At 40.1% G+C, this 16,192-nt stretch overlaps 1 long non-coding RNA gene across 1 annotated transcript; it reads right to left on the reverse strand.

Annotated features, from left to right (window-relative positions):
- Nucleotides 1–509: 509 nt before the first annotated feature.
- Nucleotides 510–9,343, reverse strand: LOC146713014 (uncharacterized). The gene is made up of 5 exons (XR_014917588.1): nt 8,560–9,343; nt 1,897–2,065; nt 1,294–1,538; nt 1,057–1,165; nt 510–938 (listed from the first exon to the last, which is right to left on the reverse strand). It is a non-coding gene; the product is annotated as an uncharacterized LOC146713014 (long non-coding RNA).
- Between the last annotated feature and the right edge of the window lie 6,849 nt (nt 9,344–16,192).

Here is a 16,192-nt window from a genome sequence, read left to right on the forward strand (position 1 = left end):
ACTAACGGTGTTTGTTGCTGTATGTGCAGCTTTGAATTTTTTAATAATATATATTTTGTTAATATTTTGGCTATGGTGTCTTGTTATGAAATGTAAAAGAGTAAAAGTGTTGTTAGCATGTGCTTCAAAGATAAGTTTGACTGGGAAACTCAAAGCTCAATTGGCTGTATCAGCAGAAATTCACTGCAGCCTATGTAATATTTCATGCATCATAATTTATTCTACTCTATCTTGCAAATACATATTTGTGTGGCAATGTCATGCACAACACACACAACTATTAGATCCTTAAGATCAAACCCGTGTCATTGTTTTGGTCCACTGCAGTGCAGTAGTAAAAAAAGAATAAGTGAAGTGTCCACAAATGGCCAGGATAGAGCACAGAGTGTTAATGTTTAAAATGTATAAAAATATTATTGATTACAATTCTTTACTGTTAATATCAACAATAAGCTTTTTATTTTGAAAATACAAGTTTAAAAAAAAATGCTGTTACATTTAATGCTGTTACACTGTAATCCTTTATTATAAGTATGGACACAGAATAAAGTGAACAACATTTTGAAATAAGTTTAATTGGAATTTTGTACTATGTAAAAAACAAAACAAAAAAACAACAACGACGACATATTAAACAAACAAACAAACACAGCCAGTGCCTTCATTTGTCCATTACATGTCATAGCACTGACCCTTAGTCCCTGCTCATCAGCACATGCTTTCAAAAAGAGCTCCATGTCCTCTGCAAACTGAAAAACAAAGAGGAACAAGTCCCTTGCTCCAGTGTCTTCTTCCTCTGACATGTCTCTTAAGACCCTCTGCTGGTCCCCTTGATTTAAGGACAGATATTTTGGCATTGTTACGTGTCCACGGAAAAGTGCCTTATTTTGGACAACCCACTGCACAGCAGGACGCAGATCTTCAACAACTGCTGGCTCCTGTGTCAGGCAAATGGGGATAAAAACATAGTTATTTCTCTGTTGCAGAACAGTTTTTAACAGTTATTCAAATGTCACTAACCATGTAATTACACTACTGTTTAAAGTGAATACTGACCTGACTGACTTCCTGGAACTTGTGCTTTTTCAGTCTGAAAATGGGCACGTGTTGTCCTTCAAGCACAGCTTTGGCTTCCTCTCTCCAGTGTGCAAATAGCTTGCCAGAGCTACGAAGAGTAAGGCCACAGTGAGGGCATGTCATTTTCATGGACTTTCCATCAGCTGCAGTTTTATTGAACACAGAGGGTAGAGCATATGAATGTTCTAACAAAGACTCAGAAAATGGTTCAGATACCGAAGACAAAACCTTGGGGGGGAGCCGGGGCTCCTCGAAGAGTACTGCCGGAGGAATACGGGTCTCCTCGGAGAGTTCAGCGGGGAGCAGTCCTGATAATGGTGGCTGACTTGGCATTGAAGAATGCTGACAAGACAATATATGCCTTGCCATATCCCCACGCCGTATGATTGTAATCTTACAGACAGGGCGGTGAAAGTGTCCTGTTGTCCTACGAGGCAGCCTGCACCGGCATATCATTTTATCTGTAAGAGAAAAACAAACAAACAAACAAACAAACAAACAAACAAGTAGACAGACGTAATTTAAATGTAGTTGTATAGAATGCAATCAATTTGTCTAGCAATCAGATTGTACATGTTAACAAAAACATCCAAGCCAACCTCAATAATGAAAGCAAAATGGTATGGATCACAAAAGTTATGTCAAGAAAAGTGGTGAAAAGTAAATAAAAATATATTTTATAAAAACACTATTTTTGTTGCAGATGAATGCACTGAACTGTACAATATCAACAGCAACTTTTATGTCAACAAAGATACTGCAGAAGTGCTTAAAAAAGTGCATATTTATAACTATAAAGTATATTTAATACAAACATACCTTTGAAAGGCAAAGCATTTTTTATATGCACACTTAGATGCTCCTCAATCTTTGCCCTGACAGTAGGGCTGAAAGTGGGGCACAGAGGGCAGTGAAAGAGTCCTCTGCAACACGTGTTGCATTCCTGCAATTCTGGCTTTAAGCCCGAATTCCAGATTGATATGTGCATCTAAAACAGAGAGAGAAACAGACAGACATATAACAGTCAATTGAACAGGGGCTAACTAAAATCTGGGCAATAAAAAAGCTGTACAGAAAAGAATGATGAATAGAAGTATTGATAAATATATAAATCTGTTTGTGACGAAATTTACAGTGTTGACGCTAACCAAAGGTGTCACAAGTACACACGTTCCTTACTACAGTTTAGATACCTCTGTTTAAAAAGCACTGACTCGACTTTTTAGTTAAGTCGAAGTAAGAAGTACAGGGTCTAAAATATAATTTATGTACAAAATTTTGAAGTAATATTGCGTCCAAAGCACGCGTGCGGGGGGCTGATTTACAAATGTACGGATTACAAAGTACAGATACACGTGCTAAAATGTGAGAAGTAGAAGTATAAAGAAATATACAGTAGGCACAAAAAAGTACAGCAGTAAAGTAAAGATACCAGAAAATTCTACTTAAGTACAGTATTGAAGTATTCATTATTTTGCATCTCTGACGCCAACAATAAATCATACTCTAATGCAAAATGTGTTTTTTGCTTCTTCTCGCCCACAGAAGTCGTTAATCCAGCTCTCTTACTTAAACCAGGCCCAGGAAAAAACATATCTGTGTGTTTCTCTGCCATGGAGCACGATGAAAAAACATTAAAATAAGGAGGAATGTTGTTGTAACGCAAAAAAAGTGGCAACATGATCATTGTAAGAAAACTAGACGATTCCTAGAATTATGAAATCACTAACGGCAAATTTATTTAAGAAAGACTTAACCAACCTTTGCGATCAACTTGTAAGACTTCCACGGTATCCATGCGTGTTTACGGCTAGTGTGGAGGTCACGTGCTTCCGGCTACTGTGGAGGTCACGTGTTTCCGGTTACTGTGGAGGTCACGTGTTTCCGGTTACTGTGGAGCTCCACAGTGGCTGCAGCCAGACCCTTCTCCCTTTTTTCAAGAGCGTCTGGCTGCACCCACCGGTGAGCGCCATATTGCGACCTCCACACTAACCAGAAACACGTGACCTCCACAGTAACCGGAAACACGTAACTTCAGTTAAATCGACTTTGACAGCTAAAACGAAATTGTGTTTTTTTACTATTCATGCAGCTGATAAAGAAATTTGGTTCTAATTTTTTTTTTTTAACAATATGGGTTTATTAAAAAAAATCCATCTCTTCGGCTTGTTCGTGGAAAAAGTGTCCATGTGTTATGTTTTTATTTCTTTGCTACTTTTTCTGCATAAAGGTTTTTTCATAAATATAAACTAGTCATTACTTTTTACATTTTTAATCCTTCAAACACCTTTTTCTAGTACAATGCACGTGTTTGAAGACAACCTCAAAACTCACCATTTCATATATCAGCAGTGCTACTGGAAATTGTTGTACAGTGGTCCCTATATATATGTTCTGGAAACGATATATCCATAAAGTTAATGTCAAACAGGAACTTTTGATATTGCTTTGTAGATGCTGGTGTTGCATGTTGACTGGTTTAGAAAGTCAAGAGTTTTTGTCTGCGATCATTTTCTTATGTGCTACTAAAAAGTTCAAAAATCTCTTTTTTCTTTGTTATAATACTTAAGGATGACATTGATGCTCGAAGGGAGGCCCTCATCAAAGTGCTCCACATGTGTGTGAAAGACAATTGCAACATCTTGGTGCAGGAGTTCATGGTGAGTGTTTTATGAGTAGATTGTGGCTTTGCAACATTTAAAAATGCATTTAGTTATCCACTTGATCCTCATTGGACTGGTTAGGACCAGTAGTCCTCTTTAATATTTGAAGTTCACATGAGGCCTGGTAGTGAACTCTTGAGGCCCCACCCCCACCCCTGTATTAGGGGTGGGGGTGGGGGTGTGAAAAAACTTTACATTTGTCATTCTAGTGAACAAAGGAAAATCCCACCAATATTTACATTAGCTTTTGTTTGAAAAAAAAAATGACCAACTGACCAACAGCTAACCAAATTGTGAGGCTGAAAGTCTAAATTCTAACATCTTCTGAGTGACATAACCTGGATTTCTGATGGGCCGGTGTCTTTCTAACAAAAACTAATGTAAAGCATTTTAAATTATTATGTTTTTCACTCTCTCTTAGAAACTCTGTTAGACCATGAATGGCAGCATGGCAGGCCACTCTTTGGCTATAGCTATTTACTATGTTGCTTGCATTGGTTTAAATTAATCTACCATTAGAACTGGTAGATTCAAAAGAGATGAGTTTAAAAAGGAATCTTAAAGAAATGTTTGTGTTTAACCAGGACTTGACTGAGGCTACTGCACAGATTGAGAAAACCACAATGAACATCTGTCTCCAGAGGATGCGCCAGGCAATGACTTTTCTGATGTTGGCATCATCATCGAGGGTATAGTAGTTCTTCAAGATCTGGATAACGTGACCTTTGCAGTAGCCATGCTGTTTGGACTTTTTTTATTCCTTCAATATGAGTTACCCATCACAAATCTGCTACATTTTTGAGGTGATTCAAAGGGTGTAATGGAGTAGCAACTCAGCTCTCAAGAAAAGCTCACAAGACAAAACTGCTCCTGCAAGGAAAGCTCACTGTTATGCATGTGAGGTGATCAGCTCTAGGTGAGAGGAGATTTAAATCTCACACTCGTTCTGCAGCATTTTTCAAGTTCAATTCCAGAAACAGATCGCAGGGTTCATTTTTATATACTCTGCAACTGCCATGAGGACAGGGCCATTTTTTTAGTTGTTGTTTGTTTTTCCTTTTGCTCTGTACAAGTTCTCTGTTTGTCTGTTTGTATTTTTCTTTCTTTTACTAGTGAAGAGATGTAGCGTGAACAGTTATACAGTCTAAATATCCCATATGGGTCATGTGAAATGGTATTTTCAGTTTCATTCGGTTGATGTAAAGAACGTTGAATATTTCTAAGTGTGCTGTTTTGAACCAAGATGTCACAGTATGATCAGTGCTGTAATTTTTGACAGTCACTGTATCAATGTTATTTTTGCGTCTCTTGAATAAAGGTTTTGACCTGCAAGTGCTAAATTCTTTAGTTATTGGGGTAAAATGGGTAATGTTAATAGGGAGGTGTTTGCCAATTCAGTAACCTAATTCAATGTTAATGGAAACTAACATTACCCCAAATTGTTTAGTTATAATTGTTGTTTAACTGAATCTTGATGTCACAGGCCTTAAATAGAATGTTTTGTATTGTTCTTTCCCAAGATGGTTACTTGCAGAGATGGGCAGTAACACGTTACTTGTAACGGGTTACTGTAATTCGATTACTTTTTTCAAGTAACTAGTAAAGTAAGGGATTACTATTGCAAAAACGGTAATTAGATTACTGTTACTTTCCCGTAGGAACGCTGCGTTACTCCGTTACTAAAACCGTGATTTTTTTGCGAGAATGTCTCATGACAGTGACGTAAGCAAGTGCAACGTTCACGACAACAGCTGTGTGCAGATCAACAGTGGATCATATATCAGTGCGGGAGAGGGTATGAGCGTGCAGCATTTAAAGCGTGAAAGTACTGACCTTATTTTAAGTTTGATTCCATAAAAATTGACAAAAACATTAGTGTCCGTTGTGGGTGGGAAGAAAACTTATTTTTACAGTGAAAAAAGCCCCCTAAACTTCCAAGAAAGCACCGAGTACGCAACAACGTAATGGGAAATTCACAGAGAAACTGCTGGATTCTTCCACTGACTGCTGCGGCACACCTGCACCAGGATAAACCTCCGCCTACCCTGCTCCTGCTTTACAGGTGAAAATAAGGCAACAGGACCGCTAGTCTTTGACTTTATTTATTTTCTGCTGTGTTTTACTTGCATCTATTTGAAAGAGTGAGTGTAAACACACAAAAAAAGATTTTATTTTATGTGCTGGAATGTGCAGAAAATAGGTTTAAATATTAAACAAATTTCTTCCAGTCAGAGAATGTTGCATATAATTAAAATTTTCTTGATGCATAAAGTTAAAAGGTTAAAACTAATAAAACAAGTTTCAAAAAGGGCCTTTTCCATTTGATTACATTTTGTAAATGGCCTGCATTTGTATAGCGCTTTTCTAGTCCCTAAGGACCCCAAAGCGCTTCACACTACATTCAGTCATTCACCCATTCACACACACATTCACACACTGGCGATGGCAAGCTACATTGTAGCCACAGCTGCCCTGGGGCGCACTGACAGAGGCGAGGCTGCCGGACACTGGCGCCACCGGGCCCTCTGACCACCACCAGTAGGCAAACATGGGGTTAGTATCTTGCCCAAGGATATTTGGCATGCAACCAGGAGGCAGCCTGGGATCGAACCACCGACCTTCTGATTAGTGGCTGACCTGCTCTGCCATCTGAGCTACAGCCACCCATGATGATGGATTATGGTACCGGCCTGCTTCAAATCCACCTCCATCGTCCCGATACCCAAAAACTCCAACCCATCTTGCCTCAATGACTACCGCCCAGTAGCACTCACCCCCATCATCACTAAGTGCTTAGAGCAGCTGGTCCTAGCACACTTCAAATCCTGTCTCCCCCCCACCCTGGACCCCCACCAATTCGCATACCGCCAGAACAGGAGCACAGAGGATGCAGTCTCCATCGCACTGCACTCTGTCCTCTCACACCTGGACAACAACAACACCTACGCCAGAATGCTGTTTATAGACTTCAGTTCAGCATTCAATACAATCCACCCCTCACAACTCATCAGGAAACTGACAGACCTGGGCATCAGTTCCCTCATCTGCAAATGGTTACTGGACTTCCTGACCAACCGCCCCCAACATGTCCGGCTGGATAACCACTGCTCATCTGCCATCACAATGAACACCGGTGTACCACAAGGCTGTGTGATGAGCCCTTTCCTCTACTCCCTCTTCACCCACGACTGCAGACCTGCTGATGGTTCCAACACCATCATTAAGTTTGCAGATGACACCACGGTGATTGGCCTCATCAGTGACAACGATGAGGCCGCCTACAGGGAGGAGGTGGATCATCTGGCTGAGTGGTGCGACACAAACAACCTGCTTCTTAACACCGAGAAGACCAAGGAGCTCATCGTGGACTACAGGAGGAATGCTGACCCACATCCACCCATCCACATTAAGGGGACGGCTGTGGAGCGTGTGAGCAGCTTCAAGTTCCTGGGAGTCCACATCTCCGAGGATCTCACCTGGACGACCAACTGCTCCAAGCTGGTCAAGAAGGCTCACCAGCGCCTCTTCTTCTTGAGGACTCTGAGGAAGAACCACCTGTCCTCAGACATCCTGGTGAACTTCTATCGCTGCACCATCGAGAGCATCCTGACCAACTGTATAACAGTCTGGTACGGGAACTGCTCTGCCTCGGACCGGAAGGCGTTGCAGAGGGTTGTGAAAACTGCCCAGCGCATCGCCGGAGCACCACTTCCTGCCATAAAAGACATCTACAGGAAGCGGTGTCTGAAAAGGGCTGGGAAAATCATCAAAGACCCCAGTCACCCATCACATGGACTCTTCACCCTCCTGCCCTCTGGGAGGCGCCACAGGAGCCTCCGGACTAAGACCACCAGCTACCGGAACAGCTTCTTCCCCACAGCTGTCAGACTCCTGAACTCTGCCTCCTGACATCTGACCCACGTTAAACTCATGGACTGAACATACACACCCCCACAATGGACAACTGTACCCTCAAACACACAATAATAACATGGAGTGAACCACCACTCACAACCACTAGCACTTTATATAGCCTCTGTAGGAATTATATCTCACTTATCTTAACTGCACTACTGTATAGCTCTGTGTAAATAATCATTCTGTACATTCGATAATCTTTAATCCTACAACTGTTTACAACTTGCATAGTTCCCATTTCTGTATAGCTGTATATCCCAGATTCTGTAAAGTTATTTATTTCATATTCTGTATAGTTTTTCATATTTATATCCTGTTCATAGCCTGTACATAGCTTGTACTCACTACAGCCTGTACATACTTAGTTATAGAATATTCACAACATACTTCATACCGTGTACATTATAACATACCATAATAGACCCATTTCTGTAATATACTTACATATCTATACTATTGCTAATATATATTGTAATATACCTATATCACTAAAGCACTTCTGGATGGATGCAAACTGCATTTCGTTGCCCTGTACCTGTGCAATGACAATACAGTTGAATTCTATTCTAATTCTATTCCTTTAAGCTCATGTCCAGTGGTGAAGGATGACCCACACTAATCACAGATGTGCTTTATCACCACACTGTGGAAGAGTTTGTGTATTTTAATGTACTTGGTATGTGGAAGCTTCTCCCACATTCTTTGCAGTAGTTCATTTTGTCTCCAGTGTGTCTACGTTGATGTGGTTTTAGGTCCCATAATTGATTGGAAGCTTTTCCACAAAGCTTACAAAGAAACTCTTGAGAACTGGATCCATCTGTGTTGCTCTGCTTCTAATCAATATATTATAACACTGAGCTTACCGAGGTTAAAATAAAGAGACAAAAAAAAAAATCCATACCTCACAGTAACTGCACTTGTAGAGTTACTTTCAGGAGTGGATCTGTTGGTGTTTTTTCAGCTGATGTGGAGCTTTAAACGTCTTCTCACAAAGGTCACATTTATAAGGTCTCTCCTCAGTGTGGGTAAACATGTGTTGTTGTAACTGTGCATCTGTTGCAAACAGTTTCCCACACTGATCACAGCAGTAAACATAATTTCCAGTGTGAATCCGTAGGTGAATATTTCGGTACCGTTTGTTGCTGAAACTTTTGCCACAAAAGTCACAGCTGTACGCCTTAATTCCAGAGTGGGCAATTAGATGCCTCTGTAAGTTGCTATTTCAAGCAAAAGACTTTCCACACAATTCACACCTGTAATTTTTAACTCCACTGTGGACGAGTTGGTGTATTTTTAAGTCTCCAGCCTTGGTAAAAGACTTTCCACACAAGTTACAGCTGAAAGGTTTAAATCCACTGTGGGTGAATTGGTGTGTTTTTAAGGTTCCAGCCTGGGTAAAAGAATTTCCACATAAGTTACAGCTGTAAGGTTTAACTCCACTGTGGACGAGTTGGTGTATTTTTAAGTCTCCAGCCTTGGTAAAAGACTTTCCACACAAGTTACAGCTGAAAGGTTTAACTCCACTGTGGATTAATTGGTGTGTTTTTAAGCCTCCAGCCTGGGTAAAAGACTTTCCACACAAGTCACAGCTGTAAGGTTTAACTCCACTGTGGATGAGTTGATGTTTTTTTAAGTTTCCAGCCTGGGTAAAATACTTTCCACACAAATCACAGCTGTAAGGTTTAACTCCACTGTGGATGAGTTGGTGTATTTTTAAGTGTCCAGCCTTGGTAAAAGACTTTCCACACAACTCACAGCTGTAAGGTTTAACTCCACTGTGGATGAGTTGATGTTTTTTTAAGTTTCCAGCCTGAGTAAAAGACTCATCACAGCTGGAGGTTTTCTCTCCCTTTCTTCTGTGAGGTTTGTCGGCCTCCTGAGAGCGCTGACTTCTTGCTGCATGTTGGTCCTGCAGTGACAGAGATACAAACAGAGGCAGTGAGTGAAATGCAGTCGTGGAACAAACTGAAACTCCCTCCGTTGGTGGAATCAAACATGTCAACAAAGACATTGATGGTGTGTTACCATCACCTTCTGGTCATAGTATCACATTACAATGATGTGCTTCAATGAGAGTTGTAATGAAAATGACATTATTGAAGAAATACTGATCAGTGGAGAAAATCTTTCACTTCATAAATAATTGTGAGTTGAACTGATGATATTGTTGTTTATATATATTTATTATTTATATGTGCTGATAAAATATGACCTTTGTATGTTCTTTTAACTTCTGCGGTTTTTGGTTGAGAATGTAGATTCAGTATAGAGATTGAAAATATGACGTAAAACCACAAAGGATTGTGGGTATGAGTGGCAAGCGGTACTAGCGCAGTCTTTCACATGAAAACAGTCACACAGCAATAAAAAGAAACACAAAAAATGGCAAGAAGCTGTTGTATTATTAACTGCAATAGCCGATCACATGACAGCCACGGGAATCCGACGAGTAAAGAGATCGGTTTTTATCAGATTACATCATGGAAGAGAAATTGTTTAAGCCATGTTTCCGAAGAAACAAAGAGCTGACGGGTGGCCTTGATTGCAGACCAAATATAACGTTTCAGAACACTCCAGCTCACATGTTAGTCTGCTCCAAGCATTTCCACAAAGGTAAGTCTTCTGTTGTAGTTATTACGTAATTTATAATAACATAATTGTTGATGTAGGTTACAAATAAGTCTTATATTGATTTGAATTGAATTTGTTGCGCTCTGCTGCTTTGTTCACTGTGGCTTTGCGGGCTAAAGTTTGTTGTGTTTTGTAGGAAAACCAGCTTACAAAGTGCAGGAATGTACAAATCACCAAAGTAAACTGGACTTGGGCTTGTTGCAGGGACCTGAAGTTACTAAACATTTTGTGAGTGTGTGCACTCACACTTAGGACTATATAATAATAAATATGTGCGTGATGAAAGTTGGGCAGCACAGTAACATCCTTATTCCACTCTGTATGCTTGTATGGGTCTAACCCTTTCATTCAGATATTTTCCTTGTACTTTTTTTTATGCCTTTTCGTCAACTCTGTCTTTGTACGGACCTGCCGTGTTCACCATCGTTTTGTACATAACTGTTTTTGAGGCTAATAAAATGCAAGTTGGGATTAAAAGCACAAAATTTATGATTACAGGTGCTGGAAATGCTAGTGCTTGATGCGGTGTATTGATTTTATTGCCACTCGTACCCACAATGAAATGCGCGAAAGTCACATGGTCTGTCAATCTCTATATATGGATGAGCCCAGGATGGAAATATAAAGCTGGTGTTAAAGAGTTTTTAAAAACCAACCAGCTGTGCACACAGTTTCGATAACAATGTAACTGTGATATTTTTCTCACTTTTTGTGTTGAAGTCATTGTTTCCTCTGTAGTGGCTGAGCTGAGTCCAAATGGCTGAAATTGTTCCTCTGCTGCTCCACCAGACTCTTCTGCTGTTACTCAGCTGGGGCACAAAAAAGTATATTTATTGTATTCCAGATAAAAAAGAAGCAGAGCAAATAAACATTACTACACTCCTTAGTGACAACAAGACCTATGAAGCTTCAAGGTGAAAGCCCAGGTGAAAGCCTTGTAGGCCCTACAAGCACCTGAAAGGATAAAAGCCACTGACTACCCCGCACATCACCGCATTTACCCAGGGGATGCTACACCCTGTATATATGGACTTCCATAGTTCCACAAAGGAGTCCCGCTCAGAAACATTGGTAGCAGTATAAACTCAGCCACCTACAACATTTCCAAGCACCTCATAAAACATTTCAAAAATCACTTTGTTAATGTGGAATTCAAAAATGACTTTACAAATGCAGAATTTATTCTACAATTCATTATTTAAGCACAGAATTCTGTTTTTGAAGTGTGTGGCTATTGTATTCCTCCATATAGGGGGAGCAAAAATCAGATAGGAAGTGGCACACATCATGAGGGGGTACCTGTTAACACCAAACAGTGTGGTTGGCTAAGTTAACTTGCAAACAGGAGTTAGCTGTGCCTGACTACGATAGAGACTTCTTTCTTTTTTAATGTTAATGAAACAACAAGCTAGCAGTAGAAACTTAATTCGAAATAAGAAGTTCTGCTATCAGCAATAAACATATGGGGACTGACTGGACTGATAATGGGGACAAATGTTTGACTGACTTTACACTGATATGCAAGATTGCACCTTCTCCACCCAGACAAGGAAAAGGGTGGATGTATGCATGTTTTTCAGGAGCAGGAAGATGACAGCAACATCCTAGGGTCGCATGAGCTTGTGGGCCATGCAGACTTAATCTTGTAGTTGTTCATTTCTGTCTGTATTTACCAGCGGTATGTTATTCATGATGTGGTGGCAGATTTCTTTTCTTATGTATTAATCAATTTTCACATTAGTAATAGTGCTATTATTTCCTCACTTTAGTGTTCACCAGTTGTATTCATGCATGTAGAATGCTATCACAAGTGGACCCCTTGTTATTGCACCTTCACGGTGGACCCATTGTAGACTGGAAGATCTCCAGACATCCTGCTTTAAGGGAGGTTACGGGTGGTCATAACCTTTCTAAGAGATGGAGAAGGTCAAGGATGAGCTGGACTGAAAAACCCATCTCCATAGAGACTGTGTCAGCTCCCAAAAAGACAAAAAACAAACTAAAAACCAGCAATAAACAACTTAAACATAAACAATTACAAAGAAAGAACAATACAGTATCCACATCTGAACCAAAGAGTAAAACAGTGAAATGTGGATTATTAAATATTAGGTCTCTCTCCTCCAAGTCTCTGTTAGTACATGACTTAATAATTGATCAACAAATCGATTTACTCTGCCTTACAGAAACCTGGTTGCAGCAGGATGATTATGTTAGTTTAAATGAATCAACACCCCCGAGTCATTCTAACTACCAGAAATCTCAAAGCACAGGCCGAGGGGGCGGTGTGGCAACACCAGCCTATTAATTAATGAAAGACCAAGACAGACTTTTAATTCATCTGAAAGCCTGATGCTAAGCCTTCATCCCCCCCCCCCCCCCCTTCTTAATTCAGATAAAACTGAGGTTATTGTACTCGGCCCTGAAAATCTTAGAAATATGGTGTCTAAGCAGATTCTTACTCTGGATGGCATTACCTTGGCCTCCAGTAACGCTGTGAGGAACCTTGGAGTCTGACCAGGACATGTCCTTCAACGCACATATTAAACAAATATGTAAGACTGCTTTCTTCCATTTGCGCAACATCTCTAAAATTAGAAATATCCTGTCTCTTAGTGACGCTGAAAAACTAGTTCATGCCTTTATTACTTCCAGCCTGGACTACTGTAATTTATTATTATCAGGATGTCCAAAAAACCAGAGGTGTGGACTCGAGTCACATGACTTGGACTCGAGTCAGACTCGAGTCATTAATTTTATGACTTTAGACTTGACCTGAAAAAATGTTCTAAGACTTGTGACTTGACTTGGACTTTTACACCAATGACCTGGGACTTGAATTGGACTTCAACCGGTTTACTTGAAAAGACTTGATATTTCATCCCAAATATAAAATTTAACATGCATATTATATAGAGATTGAAAATGTGAAGTCATTCAGGGGTAAAACTGCAAAGGATTCTGGGAACTCGTGGCAAGAGGTACTAGCGCACGCATGCTTTCAATTGAAATCAGTCACACAGCGATAAAAAGAAACACAAAAAATGGCAAGAAACTGTTGTATTATTAACTGCAATAGCCGGTCGCATGACAGCCACGGGAACCCGACGGGTAAAGAGATCGGTTGTTATCGGATTACGTCGTTGAAGAGAAATTGTTCGAGCCATGTTTCCGAAGCAACAAAGAGGCAACTGGATTGCAGCCATTCAAAGACCAAATATAACGTCCCAGAACACTCCAGCTCACAGGTTAGTCTGCTCCAAGCATTCCCACAAAGGTCAGTGTTTTGTAGTAGTTAATACGTCATTTTTCTTAACATAACTGGTAATATAGGTTACAAGCAAGTCTGGCGCTGAACAGAAATTGTCGCGCTATGCTCCTTTGTTTATTGTGCATAAATAGTGAATTGTCCTGACACAATATTGCGTTTCGCTTCTGTTATTACCATGGTACATTGACAAAAACATGTACATTTATTCACAGGGTAAAACAGGTTTTTGTATCACCAATTGCCCAGTGCGATTACAACATACAATATTGTCAAAGGAGCTTGCAAAGAAAAGCGTCTGGACTTCTTTAAGTTACTTGAAGTTTTCAAGTAACTTAAAGAAGTCCAGACCTGGATGACTGAGAACCTTCACAGACAACATACAATATTATTGTCACTGCTACATTTCTGTGATGAACCAGAAATTATTTCCACTACTAATTAATTACCGTTGAGCTCAAAGGTTATATTGATAAACTGTTAACGAATGTGTATTTATGACGACGATTTGTGAGAGTGGTAAACTTATGATACGTACGATGGTCTTTCGTTCTACACGGTGCATTTCAAGGTCCTGCACCCATCCGTCAGTAAACTGTACCTGGGCTTGTTGCAGTGACCTGAAGTTACTAAACTTCACGAGTGTATGCACTCACTCCAAGAAGCGTATAATTATAAATATGCATATAAATATGCTACGATGAGATAGCTGACTTCATCAAACTAGCAAATCTTATCCAGGCTACGTTGGTGATGCAGTTTTTTTTTAATGTATATGATATTTTTGTCATGCGATTTTAAAGCCGGTCCTACAACCCCATCCAAGAATAACATGCAGCTTATCTCAGAACTGTCGGTGAAAATTATTCTAGGAGCTAAGTTTAATTGAGCTGCATTTTAAAGAGGTGCAATTTCACAATTTGTGTATATTTTCTAAGTTCACTATTTCGTCATGTGTTGAGAAAAACACAAATTTAAAAATTACATGGTCTAATATTTACATTTAGCATATAACTGCAACATTATTTTTTCGTTTGTTTTTTTTAAATACTCGAAAGGACTTGAAATTCAAAATTTCAGACTTGTGACTTTACTCGGACTTTTACACCAGTGACTTGAGACTCGACTCTGACTTGCCTGACATTACTTGAGACTTGACTTGTGACTTGAGGATAAAGACTTGAGACTTACTTGAGACTTGCAAAACAATGACTTGGTCCCACCTCTGCAAAAAACTCACTGAAAAGCCTTCAGCTAATCCAAAATGCTGCAGCAAAAGTACTGACAGGGACTAGAAAGAGAGAGCAGATTTCTCCTGTTTTGGCTTCCTGTTAAATCCAGAATTGAATTCAAAATCCTGCTCCTTACATACGAGCTCTCAAATAATCAGGCCCCATCTTATCTTAATGACCTTATAGTACCATATCACCCTATTAGAGGACTTTGCTCTTGCTCTGCAGGCCTACTTGTTGTTCCTAGAGTATTTAAAAGTAGAACGGGAGGGAGAGCCTTCAGTTTTCAGGCCCCTCTTCTGTGGAACCAGCTTCCAGTTTGGATTCAGGAGACAGACACTACCATGTGCAATCCTACCATGTGCATTCATGGATTTTTTTTTTTCACATTCTGTCTCTCACAGTTGAAGTGTACCTCTGGTGCAAATTACTGACCTCTGTCATCATTTTAAGTGGGGGAACTTGCACAATCGGTGGCTGACTAAATACTTTTTTGCCCCACTGTATAGTTAGGGCTGGACCAGGTGACCCTGAATCCTCTCTTAGTTATGCTGCAATAGACGTAGGCTGCGGGGGATTCCCATGATGCATTGAGTTTTTCCTTTCCAGTCACCTTTCTCACTCACTATGTGTTAATAGACCTCTCTGCATTGAATCATATCTGTTATTAACCTCTGTCTCTCTTCCACAGCATGTCTTTTATCCTGTCTTCCTTCTCTCACCCCAACCAGTCGCAGCAGATGGCTGCCCTTCTCTGAGCCTGGTTCTGCCGGAGGTTTCTTCCTGTTAAAAGGGAGTTTTTCCTTCCCACCGTCGCCAAAGTGCTTGCTCATAGGGGGTCATGCTGCGTGCCAATGCCAAATTGTTATGGAAATTTTAAGAACAACCTGCACCACACCTTGTGAGCTTGATTGAAGTACGTTTAATAAGCAATGTGGAATGTGACACATTCCAGCCAAACACAGGGATCATCTCTAAATAATGGCCACCACCCTTACAGCTTATATACACCATCACAGATACTCTCGAACATTCCACAGCACATCATGCATACCTATACCTTCAATTCAATTCAATTCAATTTTATTTATATAGCGCCAAATCACAACTAAAGTCGCCTCAAGGCGCTTCATAGATACAGAGAAAAAACCAACAATCATAGCTAACTGACTTAGCGTGACTATGCTAAGTCACGTGGTCTGTCAATCTCTATAGGCTGCGGCTGTAGATCAGAAGAAAAGGAAACGATTTGTAAGTGTGTGTTTTGTTAGGATGACTTTGTTAACTCCTGTTTAAAGCATAAAAATGATACCACAGCAAGAAAGCAAACATTTCATGTCATCTCAAATCTCACAAGAATGAGATTAAGTTGCTGTACCCTTGGGAATATTTAGATGTGACAC

This window comes from Copadichromis virginalis, linkage group LG3 (assembly GCF_057382275.1).
Source record: "Copadichromis virginalis isolate Kocher_CV1m ecotype Utaka linkage group LG3, C_Virginalis_male_GT1.1, whole genome shotgun sequence".
NCBI classification, from domain to species: Eukaryota; Metazoa; Chordata; class Actinopteri; order Cichliformes; family Cichlidae; genus Copadichromis; species Copadichromis virginalis.